At 46.8% G+C, this 14,053-nt stretch overlaps 1 protein-coding gene across 2 annotated transcripts in view; it reads left to right on the top strand.

Annotated features, from left to right (window-relative positions):
* The window catches only part of LOC119009913 (zinc finger MIZ domain-containing protein 1-like), a 171,038-nt gene that overhangs the window by 112,437 nt on the left and 44,548 nt on the right, over positions 1-14,053 (top strand). The window lies entirely within an intron of this gene.

The raw sequence follows: 14,053 nt of genomic DNA, 5'->3' as shown, positions 1-14,053 counted from the left end.
TACTTTCCATAACAATGGTCGTCTATGAAAAGCAGTGGAGATGATATGCAAATTGCTCTAATGCAGTAGTCTTAATGCTGTAGAGACACTTAACAATGGATAATGTTGACTAAAAATAGTATCAAATAGTATCGTAAGAGTATTGTCTGCAGCCTGACAGGCGAAGCCAAGGGCGTTAAAAGTTGAGACCAGGCACTTTCAGCTGCTTGTAAAGCTCATCGTGTTAGTGAATGTTAACAAACAACGTGTGAACCAGCATTTTTTGTCAGCTATGATACTAGGATCTGATTTAGACCATTCCGTAACGATTATTACTATTTTCTGCTTTTAGATACACTTACATCGACCTGGCAAAGTAACACTTTGATTAATTTGGTTATCATGCTTTGCATAACAATGGTAGTCTATGAAAGGAGTTTGAAATTATATGCAAATTGCTCTCATGCAGTGGTCTCAATACTTACTTTTATTTAGTTTGATTAATAGACACTTTAACAATAGGTAATGTTGACTAAAACTGCTAATGTGTTTTACTGTCTTATCTCATATTGTGTTTTTGTGGAGACTATTTTAACAACAAAACTAGATTCGTTATTTTATTTTCTTATAAATCAGGAAAAGAAAAAAAAAGTGTTTTATTATTATTAGTGTTGTCTACAGGTCTCTCAGCTTGTGTGCAGCCTGACAGTCAGAACCCAGGGCGTTAAAGGTTCATCAAAAACTGCATCAGAACATACAGGATCTGACCTGGACAATTTCTTTCTGCATTTAGAAATCAACATAGCTAATCCCACATTTTGGTTAATTTCATTGTCTTGCTTTGCATAACAATGGTAGTCCATGAAAAGATTTTCAAATGATATGCATGTTGCTCTAGTGCAGTTGTCTTAATACTTACTGTATCCAGTTTGATTAATGACACTTAACGATGGCTACTGTTGACTCGTAATACTGCTGTCTTATCTCATATCATGTCTTTTGGAGAATATTTTAATAAAACATCTAGATATAAGATTTTTTTAGCCCTGAGTTTTGTCTTCAGGTCATCTTCTCAGCCTGTGTGCCTGACAGACGAAACCCAGGGCGCCTCCTGGTAATGAAAAATGCACTTTCTGCAGCTTGTGAAGCTCATTGTGTGAGCAAATGCTAACAAATGATGAATGAATCAGTGTTTCTGTCAGCTATGACATCTGGATTTTGACATCAGTAAATCAAACTGTTAAAGTAAAGGGGCATAAACGGGAGAGTGACAATCATGCCTGTGCTTAAATACTTCTTGGAGACACTCAAGTGTGAATGGATGCGGCACTTTTTTCTGATCGTCAACAGACGTACAAGCCCACAATTGAGTTTTCCCGTTTGCTGGTGCTTTAAAGCTCCTTTTTTTGTGTCCGACTTGCTTTTGTAAATGCATCAAGGCCCCCGAACACCAGCGGCAGCTTGCTGCGTCTTGTTTGTGCAAGGTTTATTTTCACCCTCGCAAACAGGTTGTTCACAGGTTTGAAAAGAGCTCTGTTTGTGCTCGAGCTGGCCTTAAAGCCCGTTTCATGTCTTTGTTTATCTGAGAAGGAGTTCTCAACTCTCAAGACTTGTTTGTCCTTCCCCGGGCTCAGAAACTCAGCGGCGGCGGCGACTCTTTTCTCTCAGTGTTCGTCATGAAGCATTCATTCGTGTGATGAAAGAGATCTCGGGCTTTTTCGAGGGCCCCGGCATGATGTCTACAATATCCATTTTTTCTGTAGATCAAGATATACTTCCCTAATTTGAATTTAAATCCCTGGGAATTGTCTGCAGCCGTGCGAGGCACGTAGAGCGCTGCCTCCAAGCAGCCTGCCGCTCGATATTATAACACAATTTGTATGTTAAAAAGATGGCCCCCTGTTGTTTGGATGTGTTTTCTAAGTGTGAGCGTGTTTGTGTGTGTATCGACCGGTGCGGGATGTGTCGCTGACGGGGCAGCCTCTCTGGCCATTGTGTCAGAGGAGGGGAGGCTACTTGCTTTCAATCCATTATTGACTAATCTCATTAGCCGAGGATCCTAACGCTGAATGAGCCACGGAAGCTGACTTCTCTCCAGCCCTCCCTCCCTCCCTCCCTCCCTCCCTCCCGTCAGTACACACCAATCACGCACGCGCACACAAACACACTCGCTGCACGCACATATTGAGGGAGCCGCTTGTAATTATAGACAGCACTTTCAGAAAGAAGAAGTTTTTTATTGGCCCTTGATTAATCATTTTAATTAAGTGACTGCCTATCTGTGCTTTCCACTGGATTAGCTAATTATATGTTCAGCACTTTTCTACTTGTGTCCTGACATATGTGCATGGGCATGTGGCCCCCGCCATCCCCTTCCGCCTTTGTCCCAGGGCCGCCCTGACAGCCTGTTTGGACTGCAGCTCGTGGATCACGCTCACCTGCGCTCCTCTCCCCAACAACAACAAAAAAAAAACAACAGCCGCTTTGCATATCAGCTCGCTCCCTGACAGCGTAATCCACGCATTCACGGAAAAAGGAGATGCAAAGTGTCAATTTGATTTGCACGGGGGATTAATAATAGTCGGGCGATCACGCAGCAGCCGCGCGTTGTTGTTTTTTTAAGTGTGTTTGTTTGTTGGCGGCCCAGGTGACTGACTACAGGGGCCGCCGCACACCTCTGCAGTATCGCCCAGCGGTGAGAGGGAGAGGAGGAGGAGGAGGAGGAGGGAAAGAGAGAGCAGACCACTGCAGAGAGAGAGATTCATGATCCAGCCAGCCTGTAATTGCTGATGGTTCAGCAGTTTTCGGGGGGCTGAAACAGGAGGATACGGAATTTCTCGGCTTTTTCCACCTCTTGCAGCATTCATTTCCTCCTCCTCTCTGATCCGGTGCGTCTCTCGTTCTCCCCCGCCTTCTGCCTCTCACACCTTTTTCTCTCTGTCTGCCAGTTTGTCTGTTGGTGTACGTGTGTGTGTGTGTGTGCGTGCGTGCGTGCGTGCGTGCGTGTGTGTGTGTGTGTCCCATACACTTTTCTCGAAATGCTGGCAGCATTGTTTATGTTTACCTGTCAAGCTTCCCCAACTTCCCTGATGGATGATGTGGAGCTCTGCTGTTTGCCAGCAGCTAGAGACAGGTTGCAGCTAAATGACACCCATGAACATACAAGATAGGAATATTATACGAGCCACGGATCCACGGGTAGAATAGTCCTCTTTTTAATATTAAGGAGATCTGGAGAGTGAATATAAGACTTACAAAAAAAGGGCAGCTCCACCAGTTTTACACATTCAAGTGTGTTTCCAGGTATTGGGGAGGACTACGACTCCAGAGGAGGCTGCATTTAATCTAATAAATAACCTCCAGTGATCTCACTCAGTGGCTAAGTTGCTAAGTGGGTTTTGAAAAGCAGTCCACTTGTCAATCCCCACACTCCTGTAACACTGCTGACTCATCATGGATAGTTTCAACAGCAAAATGACCAAGATTGATCCAGCAGAACTGCATTGCCCACAATACAGCCTAACCACTGAGTGACATCACTGGAGGGACTTCATCATGTAAGCTGCAGCTTCCTCTGGAGTCATAAAAGGAGTTTGAAAAACATATGCAGTAGTGTTTCCCCCAAGACCTGTAAACGCACCTCAGTGTGTAAAATTGGTGGAGCTTCCCTTTAATCGTTCATTTTTCAAGCAAAAATCCCCAGATGACTTGTTTTGGCTTCTAAATCTCTGATTTATACTGTTATTTATTGAACATCTTTTGGTTGGTTTAAGTTCAAGATGTGTCCTTGGCCACTCTGGATGTCTGATGTTCAGAGATGTCTGATATTGAACTTTTTGGGAGGCTGAATGAATAATCGGGCAGTAAAACGAAACAAAGTATGAAGGTGCAGCTCTGATGTGAACCTAAAGCCCTGATATACTGCTTTATTAATGACATGGCCTAAGAAACCTCCCTATCTCTCCATTCGTGCAGTTTTAGGTGTTCGTATAGGCTCAAAGCAGCCTTTGATGACACGCAATGGTATAAATAAACAACTCGAATTACAAAGTGTTTGTGGAGGCTACCCCCCACCCCCCCTTAGCTCATATGAAAGAGATTATGTGACGTTGGTGAGTAAGTGTGTGAAAGGGATGAGGCCGTTATCGCTTCGCTTGACAGCATAAGTCGTGAATTGCATAACGCCTCCTCTGTCCTAGCATTCAATATTCATTTGATGCTATTTTTAGCGCGCTGTAAGATTATATAAAATGCGACTTACTGTTCTACCAACATGTGATCCGCATCACTTGAGACTACACGGATGTTCTCCAGCTCGCCCCTTTTTAGTCCTTCACGTGCCTCACAACACACAGGAGGACGGGATTGGGTGAAATGATGTACGTCGGGCGAGATAATTCAGGATGCCCTCCGCTTAAGAGGGGAAGATGTGCACAAAAACAATATTGAATAAATGTCTCGGCTTTGATTGAGGACTCTGCTAAGTCTACTCCCCCGGAGAATCTCCTTTTTCTCCCCAGACACATTTCTCCACGGCCGCACGTGGAATGAGAGGCTTCCCGATTCATTTACACAAAGGCAATCAAAATGTGGCAGCCCGCAATATCTGGCAAATTAGAGCAGAGTGAGTGGCGTGGTGTGGACCCGATCAGGAGGTGTGTCTGTTGCATGGGATTCATCACATGCCTGTGTGTGTGTGTGTGTGTGTGTGTGTGTGTGTGTGTGTGTGTGTGTGTGTGTGTGTGTGTGTGTGTGTTTGCCCCCCCATGTGTAAGATTTGTGACACAGATTTACAGCAGTCTGTGTCACCTAACCCCTAAATCAACCCCTCACCCCTCCTTAACATACAGACACACACTGCCTGGTCACGGACGGGGCGTGTAGGATGGCGGCGGCGGTGGGGGCAGTCAAAAGCCTCCTCTCGTCGGATCAAGCGTCCGCCTGTCTGGTAATGTGTTGTCATTGACCAATTAGGAAATCCAGATCAAACAGGCGCAGGGAATGGCCCCTCGCTGCCCCTCTCCGAGCACTCTGCTCTTTTTAATTGAGCACATTTGTGGAATGAGAGGCTTCTCCCTGGAGGGAGCGATGGCTGCAGATACGAGCAAGCTGTTAACACAGGATCAGTCCGCTCAGCAAGGTTATCAGACAATCTGCTGATATAAAAAATATATCTTTATGAGTCATGCCAGTTAGAGGATCGTAATGGAAGGTCTGCGGGGAGGAGGAGGGGAGTGGTTTTCAGAGGAGGCAAGTCGGTGACGGGTTCGGACGCAAAAACATGAGAAAATAAAAGAAGATGGTGGTTAAACAAAGCTGTTTTATAATCGATCATTCAGTTAGGCTAAGAGCGTATAACTGACAGTCACTTGATGGTACATGCTTAAAACATAGTGGAGGTAATGAAGTCAGCTAACTGACTCATTTGCTAACATTAACCACCCATAAGCTACTCGTCATTCCAGACTTAGTAAGGCTGCGGCAGACTCAAATCCCTTGCATGTATTAGTTTAGGAATAGAGTGTTCTATTGCTGATGAAACACACTTTTCATTTGCAAGAGGAAGATTATGTTTTTTCATCTTTTTGAGGATATATAATCTTGCCTGATTATTGGATTTAAGCCCGGAAAGAGCTCCGAAAGGATTCTCTTTGTACAGGAATATCTTGACTTGGAAAAGCCCCAAAATGTAGAATATATAACATAATACAGGAAAACATTTAAAATATGAACTGAGTAATCAAGGAACAAAAATTTCAGTTTTTAAATGGGAAAAAAAATGTCAAAGTCCACACCAACAGAAGCTCATCGCTCCCACAGAAAACACTGCTCCTCAAACACCTCATTAGTCGTCCCACCTTTAATTCTGTGACTTTGCGACATCACACCATGTCGCCATTACACACATTTGCATAATTTATGGAAAGCAGCTTGTTTGGCACGTAAGAATTGATTTAGTACAGCTGCTCTGTTGTTGTTAGTGGCGCTGGCTCAGACGTGTGTGAGCTGACCAATAATAGGAGACAGGGTATTGAGGAGAGGGTGGGCCTTAAAGAGACAGGAGCTAAAACAGAGCATCTCAGACGGAGGGGGAGCTGCAGCATGAACAGTGTGAGAAAACATATGGGTTTTTTGAGCATTGAAGCATGTGAACTTATTCTAGAAGTAACCCAAATTAAAATGAGGAATTGTGTCCTTTAAGTGGAATTATCCAGCAAGAGGTGCAAAAATGTTCTGGTTCAAACTCCTTAACTGTGAGGATTCTCTGCCTTTCTCTGTTCTTTATCATTTTGAGCTCAATGTCATTGGATTTGTGGACAAAATATGCAGTTTCAAGATGTCTCCTTTGCCTTTGTCAGGTTTAAAGGCCATTCTTTGACATTAAAGGAGTCATTATGGTGATTAAACAAGCGATCGATGGATCAAAGTGATAATGCATGGATTAATAGATGATCACGATGACCAGTGGCCATAGCCAAGACACAGAAACCCAGCCCATGAAATTTTAAAATAGAGATGTCAGCAAGGTCATAATAGGTGCTGTCAGTTTGATGGTGTGTCTTCTCAGGCTTCTTGGGTGAAACAGAGAAAGCTCATGTTGCTGCCGTCCGTCAGCGTCGGAGGCAGGTTGAGCTCATGCACTATTTAAAATCTCTCCCACTCACTCTCCCCCTTCCCCTCTCCCATTCACTCAAAGTCACAAAAGGCCAAAGGTCACTGGCACAATGGAGACGAGGAGGTCCTCCGCCCGCCTTCACCCACACCAACAACCCCATCGAAAACACACACATGCACACAAGAAAAACACGCGACTGCGCCCGTAACTTATTGCCGCACCGCGCACCTCCCGCGCGAACACAGCGGCCCTCGTGTTTCTCCCTCGCAACCTTCTTTGAATTCCTTCCCATGTATCTTGCCGGCGCGCCTGTCACTCCTCCCCCCGGCACTATCAGTCTCTCTCTCTCTCTCTCTCTCTCTCTCTCTCCCCCAGACCTCATAATGGCTCCTCCTGGGTAGCGGCTGCGGCTCCCGCTATTTCAAAGTTTTTAGCTGGCCCCGGATTAAGCGTGGTATGTGGAAAATGAACAGCCACTCACAGGAGGGACACATGAGCTGAATGCATAATAAACCAGGAGACTGGCAGGGAAAGAAAAAAAAAGAAAAGAGAGAGAGAGAGAGCAGAGAGAGGAAGGGGTGAGGATGAGGAGGAGGAGGAGGAGGGGGTTGGGAGTCAAACACTCACTCACAAGTTGTCTGAAACATTGTCGGCACCTACGCGGCAACAATATCACCACCCCCCCCAAAAAAATGGAAATAAAATGCCTCTTTGACTTTTCTTCAAAGGCAATTTTCAAGACAGAGTGTTTTCGAGGGGGGTCGGCGGCTCTCTCCGTGAGATATCGAGTGCGAATATCGCCTCGTATCGCAACAGTTAGCGCAGCTTTTTTACGCTCGGCTCGCTGGTTTCATCATCCTCACATGCCTCCCCTGAAATTCCTGGAGGATTGCAGAGAGAGCAGAGAGAGAGAGAGAGAGAGAGAGAGAGAGAGGGAAGCTCAGCGGCGGGCGGCAAGGCTGATCGAGCACCACAGGCACACAGAGAGAGAGAGAGAGAGAGAGAGAGAGAGAGAGAGAGAGAGAGAGGGCTAGCCGGTTAGCCGCCGTAGCACCACGCTGCTCTGCATTTGGTGGTGGGGCGACACGCAGTCATGTGGCTCATCTGTGCTGCCTCCTCCGGCGCCCCGGGGGAATTGACCCCCTCCTCCACCTCCTCCTCCTCCTCCTCCTTCTCCGCCTCATCCACCCTCCCCTCCCCTGCTATTAGCGCAAGGGTTGAAGGAAATTAAAAGAGTAGCTGTTTGGAGGGCAAACAGGAGAAGGGGAGAAAAGGATGCTCCTCATGTTTTGCATGTGGCCACCTCCTCTCCGGGTGAGTTGGAGGGTGGGTGGGGTGGTTTTGGTGGTGAAGAGAGAGACCGGCTCCCACCTGCCTTTGTCCCCTTTTTTTGTGTGTGTGTAATGGCAGGCGACGTAGGCCTCGGAGACTTGGTGAAACGTTACACTTGGTTAGAGAGGAGATATTGCTTAGGCCCCTCTATGATCCCCGGCCCTCTGTTTTTTTTTCTGCCTCTGCTGTAGCAGCGGCAGCAGCGGTAGCGGTGATGGTGATGGTGGTGGCTTCAACCAACCCCACCCTCCTTGCCCCCCCAACCACCATGCTCCCTTTGCTTTTCTAATCACGCTGCAGATGTGCCTGATGGCTGAACAATCTCTGTGTACTGAACGTGGGGCTCCCGCAGGAATCCAGGAGGCTTGCTTATGTGAGCTGTCATAAGAAAAAAAAAAAGTGAGAGGGCAGGGAGGAAGAGAGGGAGGGGAGGGAATGTGGGTCTGCGTGAGAGAGAGAGAGAGAGAGAGAGAGAGAGAGAGAGAGAGAGAGAGAGAGAGAGAGAAAGATAGAGAGAGGGAGTGGAGTGAGTTAGAGGAAGAATGGGAGATGGAGAAAGACAGAGGGGAAGAGGGAGAGATCAGTGAACAGCGACCAGCACAGCAGGGCTCCTAGAATTGAGTGTGTGTGTGTGTGTGTGTGTATGTGTGTGTGAGTGAGTGAGTGAGTGGCACAACTGCGAGCCCACCCTCACTCACGGTTGCCGCTGGAGCTGCAGACCAAACCACATTAAATAAAAGAAATCCATTCCCAAGCCTGTTAAGAAGCCATGTGGGGAGGTGTGTGTGTGTGTGTATGTGTGTGCGCACTCGAGTGGCTGCGTGTCCATATGTGTGTGCAGCAGAGAAATGGGGGGGGGTGGAGGGAGGGAGGGGGAGGAGGTGATGGAGAAGGGCTGAGGGGAGGGGAGGTAGAGCAGGGAGGTGGGACAGGCAGGAGGCAGCTCATATTATCCTCCGTGCCAGCTCTGGATGGAGCCTGCCGAGGATTATGGCACATTCTGTAAGGCAACAATGGAAGCGGTGCCGATTCGTACACATTTCCATCCGCTCGGCTTTTTCCTTCCGACGAACAAACACAGCTTTGTCCCCCCGCTGCCTGCCTGGCCCACTCACCAGGCAGAGAACCAGGCAGACACCTGGAGTCCTAGAGCTGCCCTCTCCAAACTAAACACCCCCCCTCCCTCCCTCCCCTCGGCGCGCGAGAGAAAACAGCGTCTCCGCAATGTTGAGATAATTAAAGGGGAGCTTTCACGCCGGCCTCGGCCGACAGTCGGGAGAAAAAACAAGACATATCTTGGAATCAGAGCTCATTAAAATCATGAGGGTGAAGAGATGCTTCCTCCCCCACCCACCCCCCCACCTCCTCCCTCATCTTTATCGCCCTTAAGCAAGTGCTGCAAACAGCCGAGCCCCAGTCAATGATGGCGCAGATTAGCCCTTTATTGCCTAATTCACCTACAAAAGGCGACTCACGGGGACACCATCACCTTGAGCAGCGAGTCTCAACGTGAGGTGCGAGGAGCGATGCTGATTCCTCCACTCAGGCCGCCTTTAATAGTGTCAGCGGTACTATGGGCATTCGATTAGTGAGGTATGTGTGTGTTTCCCTGTGTGTATGTGTGTGTCTGTGTGTGTGTGTTGGTCTATGGGGGGTGTGTGGGGGGTGTTTCACACAGCTCTGCAGAGGTGTAACACCCCGCCTGTAGTGTTGTTGTAAAGCACATTAGGAGTGACTGAGGGTGTTGTTATGGTATCATGATGCCGGTCCAGCACTCAAGGGAAGGTGAGAAGATCCAATGCGTATGTGTGTGTGTGTGTGTGTGTGTGTTTGAGAGTGTGAGTGTGTGTGGTCGGGACGGTGGCCAGCGCGGCTTGCTGTCTTTCTGCTCCTGCAGTCACCCACAGCACTGTGATCATGTACTGTACTTTGGCCGAGCCCCTCCGGAGACAGGAAAAGTGCTGTTGTATTAAAAAAAAAAAAAAAAAGTGTTTAACTTATTGTTACTTCTCCTTCAACTGTTGGCTTGTTTACAATCCGCCGTTAAATCTGGGTGAAGCTTTGGGCTCTGAAAAGTGAAGACGAAGCAGAAGTGTCTTAATAAAAGCGCAATTTGTAAGATGTGGACAGAATTTTTACTTTACCAGGAGGAGATGTCTTCTGAAGTTAGCATGCTAACCTTATAGCCTCTGTTGGTCTCGGAGGCTGCGTTCAATCCAGGTCCGTGTTCACTCTCTCTTCAGGCTGCCAGGTCGTTCCGATCCGAGCTCACGGTCCAGACAAAATGCTAGGGCTAACTGAGCTACGAGCTAATTAGCTAACGGTTGTGCCAGCTACAGCCAGGTCGTATTCTTCTAATGCGTTGGTTGCAAAAATGCAGATTGTATATAAGCTTGTGAAAAAAATACTTCCACCCCAGCAAAAAGTTTCTTAGCTTAGTTCATGGTCTGAATGGCTGAACACAGTGCGATTTTTGTTTTTTAAATGATGGTCCATATTGAAGTGAGATAAATGATAAAGCAGGTTATGCTTTAGGAGCGTGGCTACCTTGCGATTGAGAAGTTGCTGCTGGTTCTCAGTCAGATCCAATCAGGACATCTTCATATATGGTCACTTCTTGCTCCTAAAAAAACAATGACGGTGGCCTTAATGCCAGACTCAAGGCTTCAAACTACAGTGGCCAGTGGGTGACGTCACTATGTTCCCAGATCTTGGGTTGTGATTAGCACAATGTTATCATGACAAAAGACCGAAAGTATGAAAATTGGGTTTTAATAAAGTGGAAATATCCCTGTAGCAGCACTCTGCCCAGCCCTGGAGTAGCCTGACTGCCTTTGATTCACAAGCCATTTATATGAATAAATTAAATCTGTTTACCACTTCCCTGTGCCATGACAGCTCAGCTGAGAGACTGTGTAAAGCGGCAAGGGTTCATGATCCATTTGTTCTGCTGTGATGGTGGGATAAAGCTAATCATTGTCTACTCTTCTCCCCCTCAGACTGTTTTTCATCCCGCAGAGCTGAGGCGCGCAACTCGTCTACGTTACATTAACAGGCTGGAAAGAGTCTCTTTGAAGATGCAGGGTTGGGTTTTTGGGGCGCCTGGAATAATGTTTAGATTCGCAAAACTGTGCGATTGTGACAGTTCAAAAAGCAATCCCTCTTACTTACCAGGGATAACGTTCTGCTTTAGTGTCTTCATTCAACATTATTTAGCGTCACCGTCTTCCCCGTCTCCGCCACGGCACAGTTTTGTCATCAAATTAAAGCCGCAGCCCTTTTTTTATTCGCGAGATGCACTTATGTAACGGGATCACGTAATGAGACAAACATGGACCCTGCCTGACGGGAGACGATCCTCTCCTCCACGGGGTGTTGCGTGGAAACAAAGCTTTTTTAAGTGGTGGTACAGGGGGGAAGAAAAACATTGTTTTTACCCTAGAGGTGGGCTGATAGCACTGTGAAAAAGCCCATTTGAAGAGGTAGGCCTCATCTGTCACCGGGCAATGGAGGAGGCAGCCATGCAGAAGCCCCCTGATTATAAAGAGATAATTTCATCCAATCCTCCGGTGGTGCTCCATCACCTTGCCGCCATCCTCCACTGCCTTTCATATTTGTTCCCAGCCTGCATCTCCTCACCCGTTTCGTTTTATTACAGCTCCCACTCAATACATATATTTTGGCTCCCCCTTGAATAGGGAAGGAAAGCGGGTCTCCCTCCTCCCCTCCCACCTCTCCATCTCACCCTCCTTCCTGTGTCTTTTGTTGTGCAGGAATCCACGGCTCTCAACTTGTTGTGTAACGCCTGCCGCGCAATTTTTTTTTTATTAAATTAAGCTCGAGTAACGCATGTGTCTGCACCGGTCCCCCCACCCCTCAGAAGCACTTGGGAAGGATTTCTGGGGGTAACAAGCTGAATCAAGGCAAATAAGTTCACATTAGGTAATGGCGCAGAGAAAATAATAAATGATAACATCTGCGAGATAGAAAAAGAGCATGTAAATAGAAGGGGGGGGGCTCATAATTGCATCTGTTGTCATATCTCCACAGCATCGCGGGTTTAATCTTTAATTTGGCTCTTGTTAGTCATTAAAGATATAACAAAGGACTAGTGTTTAATTAGAATGAGTGAATAACTGAAAATTAAATTACTCCCCAGCGCTGTCATCTTGTACTTTAAAAAAAAAAAAAGTTATCCCGGGTAGAATGTAAATGTAAATATATAAAACACAGGCAGGGAGGTCAGAGGAGTCATTACAGTGTGTGTTTTAAACCAGGATGGTGAAAGGCAGCTCAGCCTTCTTTTTTTTTTTTCTTTCCCCCCTCATTTTAACTCACTGTTGGAGGTAAGAGAGATGACAGCGAGAGAGAGAGAGAAAAAAAAGGGAAGGGAAGGGCAGGAGGAGGGGAAAGGGAGACGGAGAGAGCAGGTCGACTCGCTCATCAATAACCACAAGGTCAGACAGGCAGTGCCGGGCTGAGTGGGCCCTGTTAGGAAGCAGCAGCTGAGGATTTGTAGAGCTTGTAAAGGCTTAAAGCAACACTGCTCCGCCTTCTTTGTGCCACTAGCCAGGCCTTTGAAGGGCCAGGGAGACACCTGCTGGTGGCTGAGGGGCATGATGGATTCCAGGGCCGTCCCCTCGATGTGGATCAGCTCAGTGTCAGCTGGCAGAGAGAGGAGACTGAAGGGAGAGTGTTACAGCAGCAGCAGCAGCAAACACCAGAGGGATGTAAAGGAAGTCAGTGCAGAAACATATATCATCCCTCATGGGGAGGCTTTTTGTGTGATTGCACAGCTTCTGTTTTAATGCTTGTAAAGACGTTTTTGATGCATTTTTCAATCATTTATTTGCATATTTTTTTTTTTTGCCCGGACAGTCTCTTTGAATCAAACATATTTAAAGCAGCAACATGCGACTTCCTGGAGAAAGACAGCTGGAGTTGCACCGAAAGTTTATGGGGTCTCTTCTTGGCCGAGACCCGTCCTCCATCCAAGTTTGGTGGCGATCTGTCCAAACCAACCAACTAACAAACACACGGCGATATAATTTATAATCCTGCCAATAAAATGCCAAACATTTTCTGGTTCTTAAATGTGAGGCTTATTTTCTTTGTTATTTATGATTGTAAATGATGAAAGAATTGGGTCAAGGTTTAATTTTACATCCAGGATTACTTCTATCTCCTTTCTCTTTTAAGTGTCATGACACGTTATAGACCAAATGACTAATTGATGGTGAAAATCCAGTGTGTGCTTGTCGCTGCCCGAGACACTACGGTGTGGTGCCACCTTCCTCGAGCCTCAGAAGGCCCTCTCTCCGAGAGATATCAAAAATGTCAACAAACAAATGCTTTCCGCCTGCGACGAGTGTTAGAAGAAAACTCCTCCGACATCTCTCTTTTTCTTTATGAGCTTTTCTAATTTATGGAGAGGAATGCACTAGCGTGCCCTCATCTCCTCTCAAGTACAGGCATGAGCAGCTCCAATAGGTAGCATAAAAGCTCTTTAGCTGTCTAGTGGAGTAGATTACTGGCCCTGCCGTTAAATCCAGCTAGAGACCCCTAAGTGAGCATTATCAGTGTGGTGCAGCATGCTGCCTCCTCGCGCTCTCTGTCTCCTCTTTTCCTCACCGGTACTCCATGCACTGAAATTTCTCACTGTGCGATGGTAATGGAGAAAGATGGAGTTTGGAGAGGAGGGGGGAGTCTGAGTGTTTGAGTGAGAGATGATGCACAGCAGGGAGAGATGCCCCTGCAGTAGCAAGAAGGAAAAGATTGAGATAGAGGAGGAGTGAGGAGGAGGAGGAGGACACTCTCCGCCACCACCCATATAGTACGTATGTGCTTAATAACTCCCATGAAGCTGCGGGTCACTCTTGAGTTATGGCCGACACCTCGAGTGTGATATTTATTTGATCGTTGACGTCAAATCGGAGTCCTCCGGCGGGTGAAATTGATAACCTTTTTTTAATGCGGTCCGTAATGCTTTTTTTCTTTTTAAGTTGTGATGATGTCGTGTGGCGTGTCAGATTGTGGCTCCATTGTTTCGCCTTTGCCCGTGAAAAATTATTTCTCCAGAGGAGAAAAAGAAAGAGAGAGAGAGAGAGAGAGGAAGAGGTTTTCCAT

Source organism: Acanthopagrus latus, chromosome 20 (assembly GCF_904848185.1).
Source record: "Acanthopagrus latus isolate v.2019 chromosome 20, fAcaLat1.1, whole genome shotgun sequence".
Taxonomy (NCBI): domain Eukaryota; kingdom Metazoa; phylum Chordata; class Actinopteri; order Spariformes; family Sparidae; genus Acanthopagrus; species Acanthopagrus latus.
This window is presented reverse-complemented; position numbering and strand designations above follow the sequence as displayed.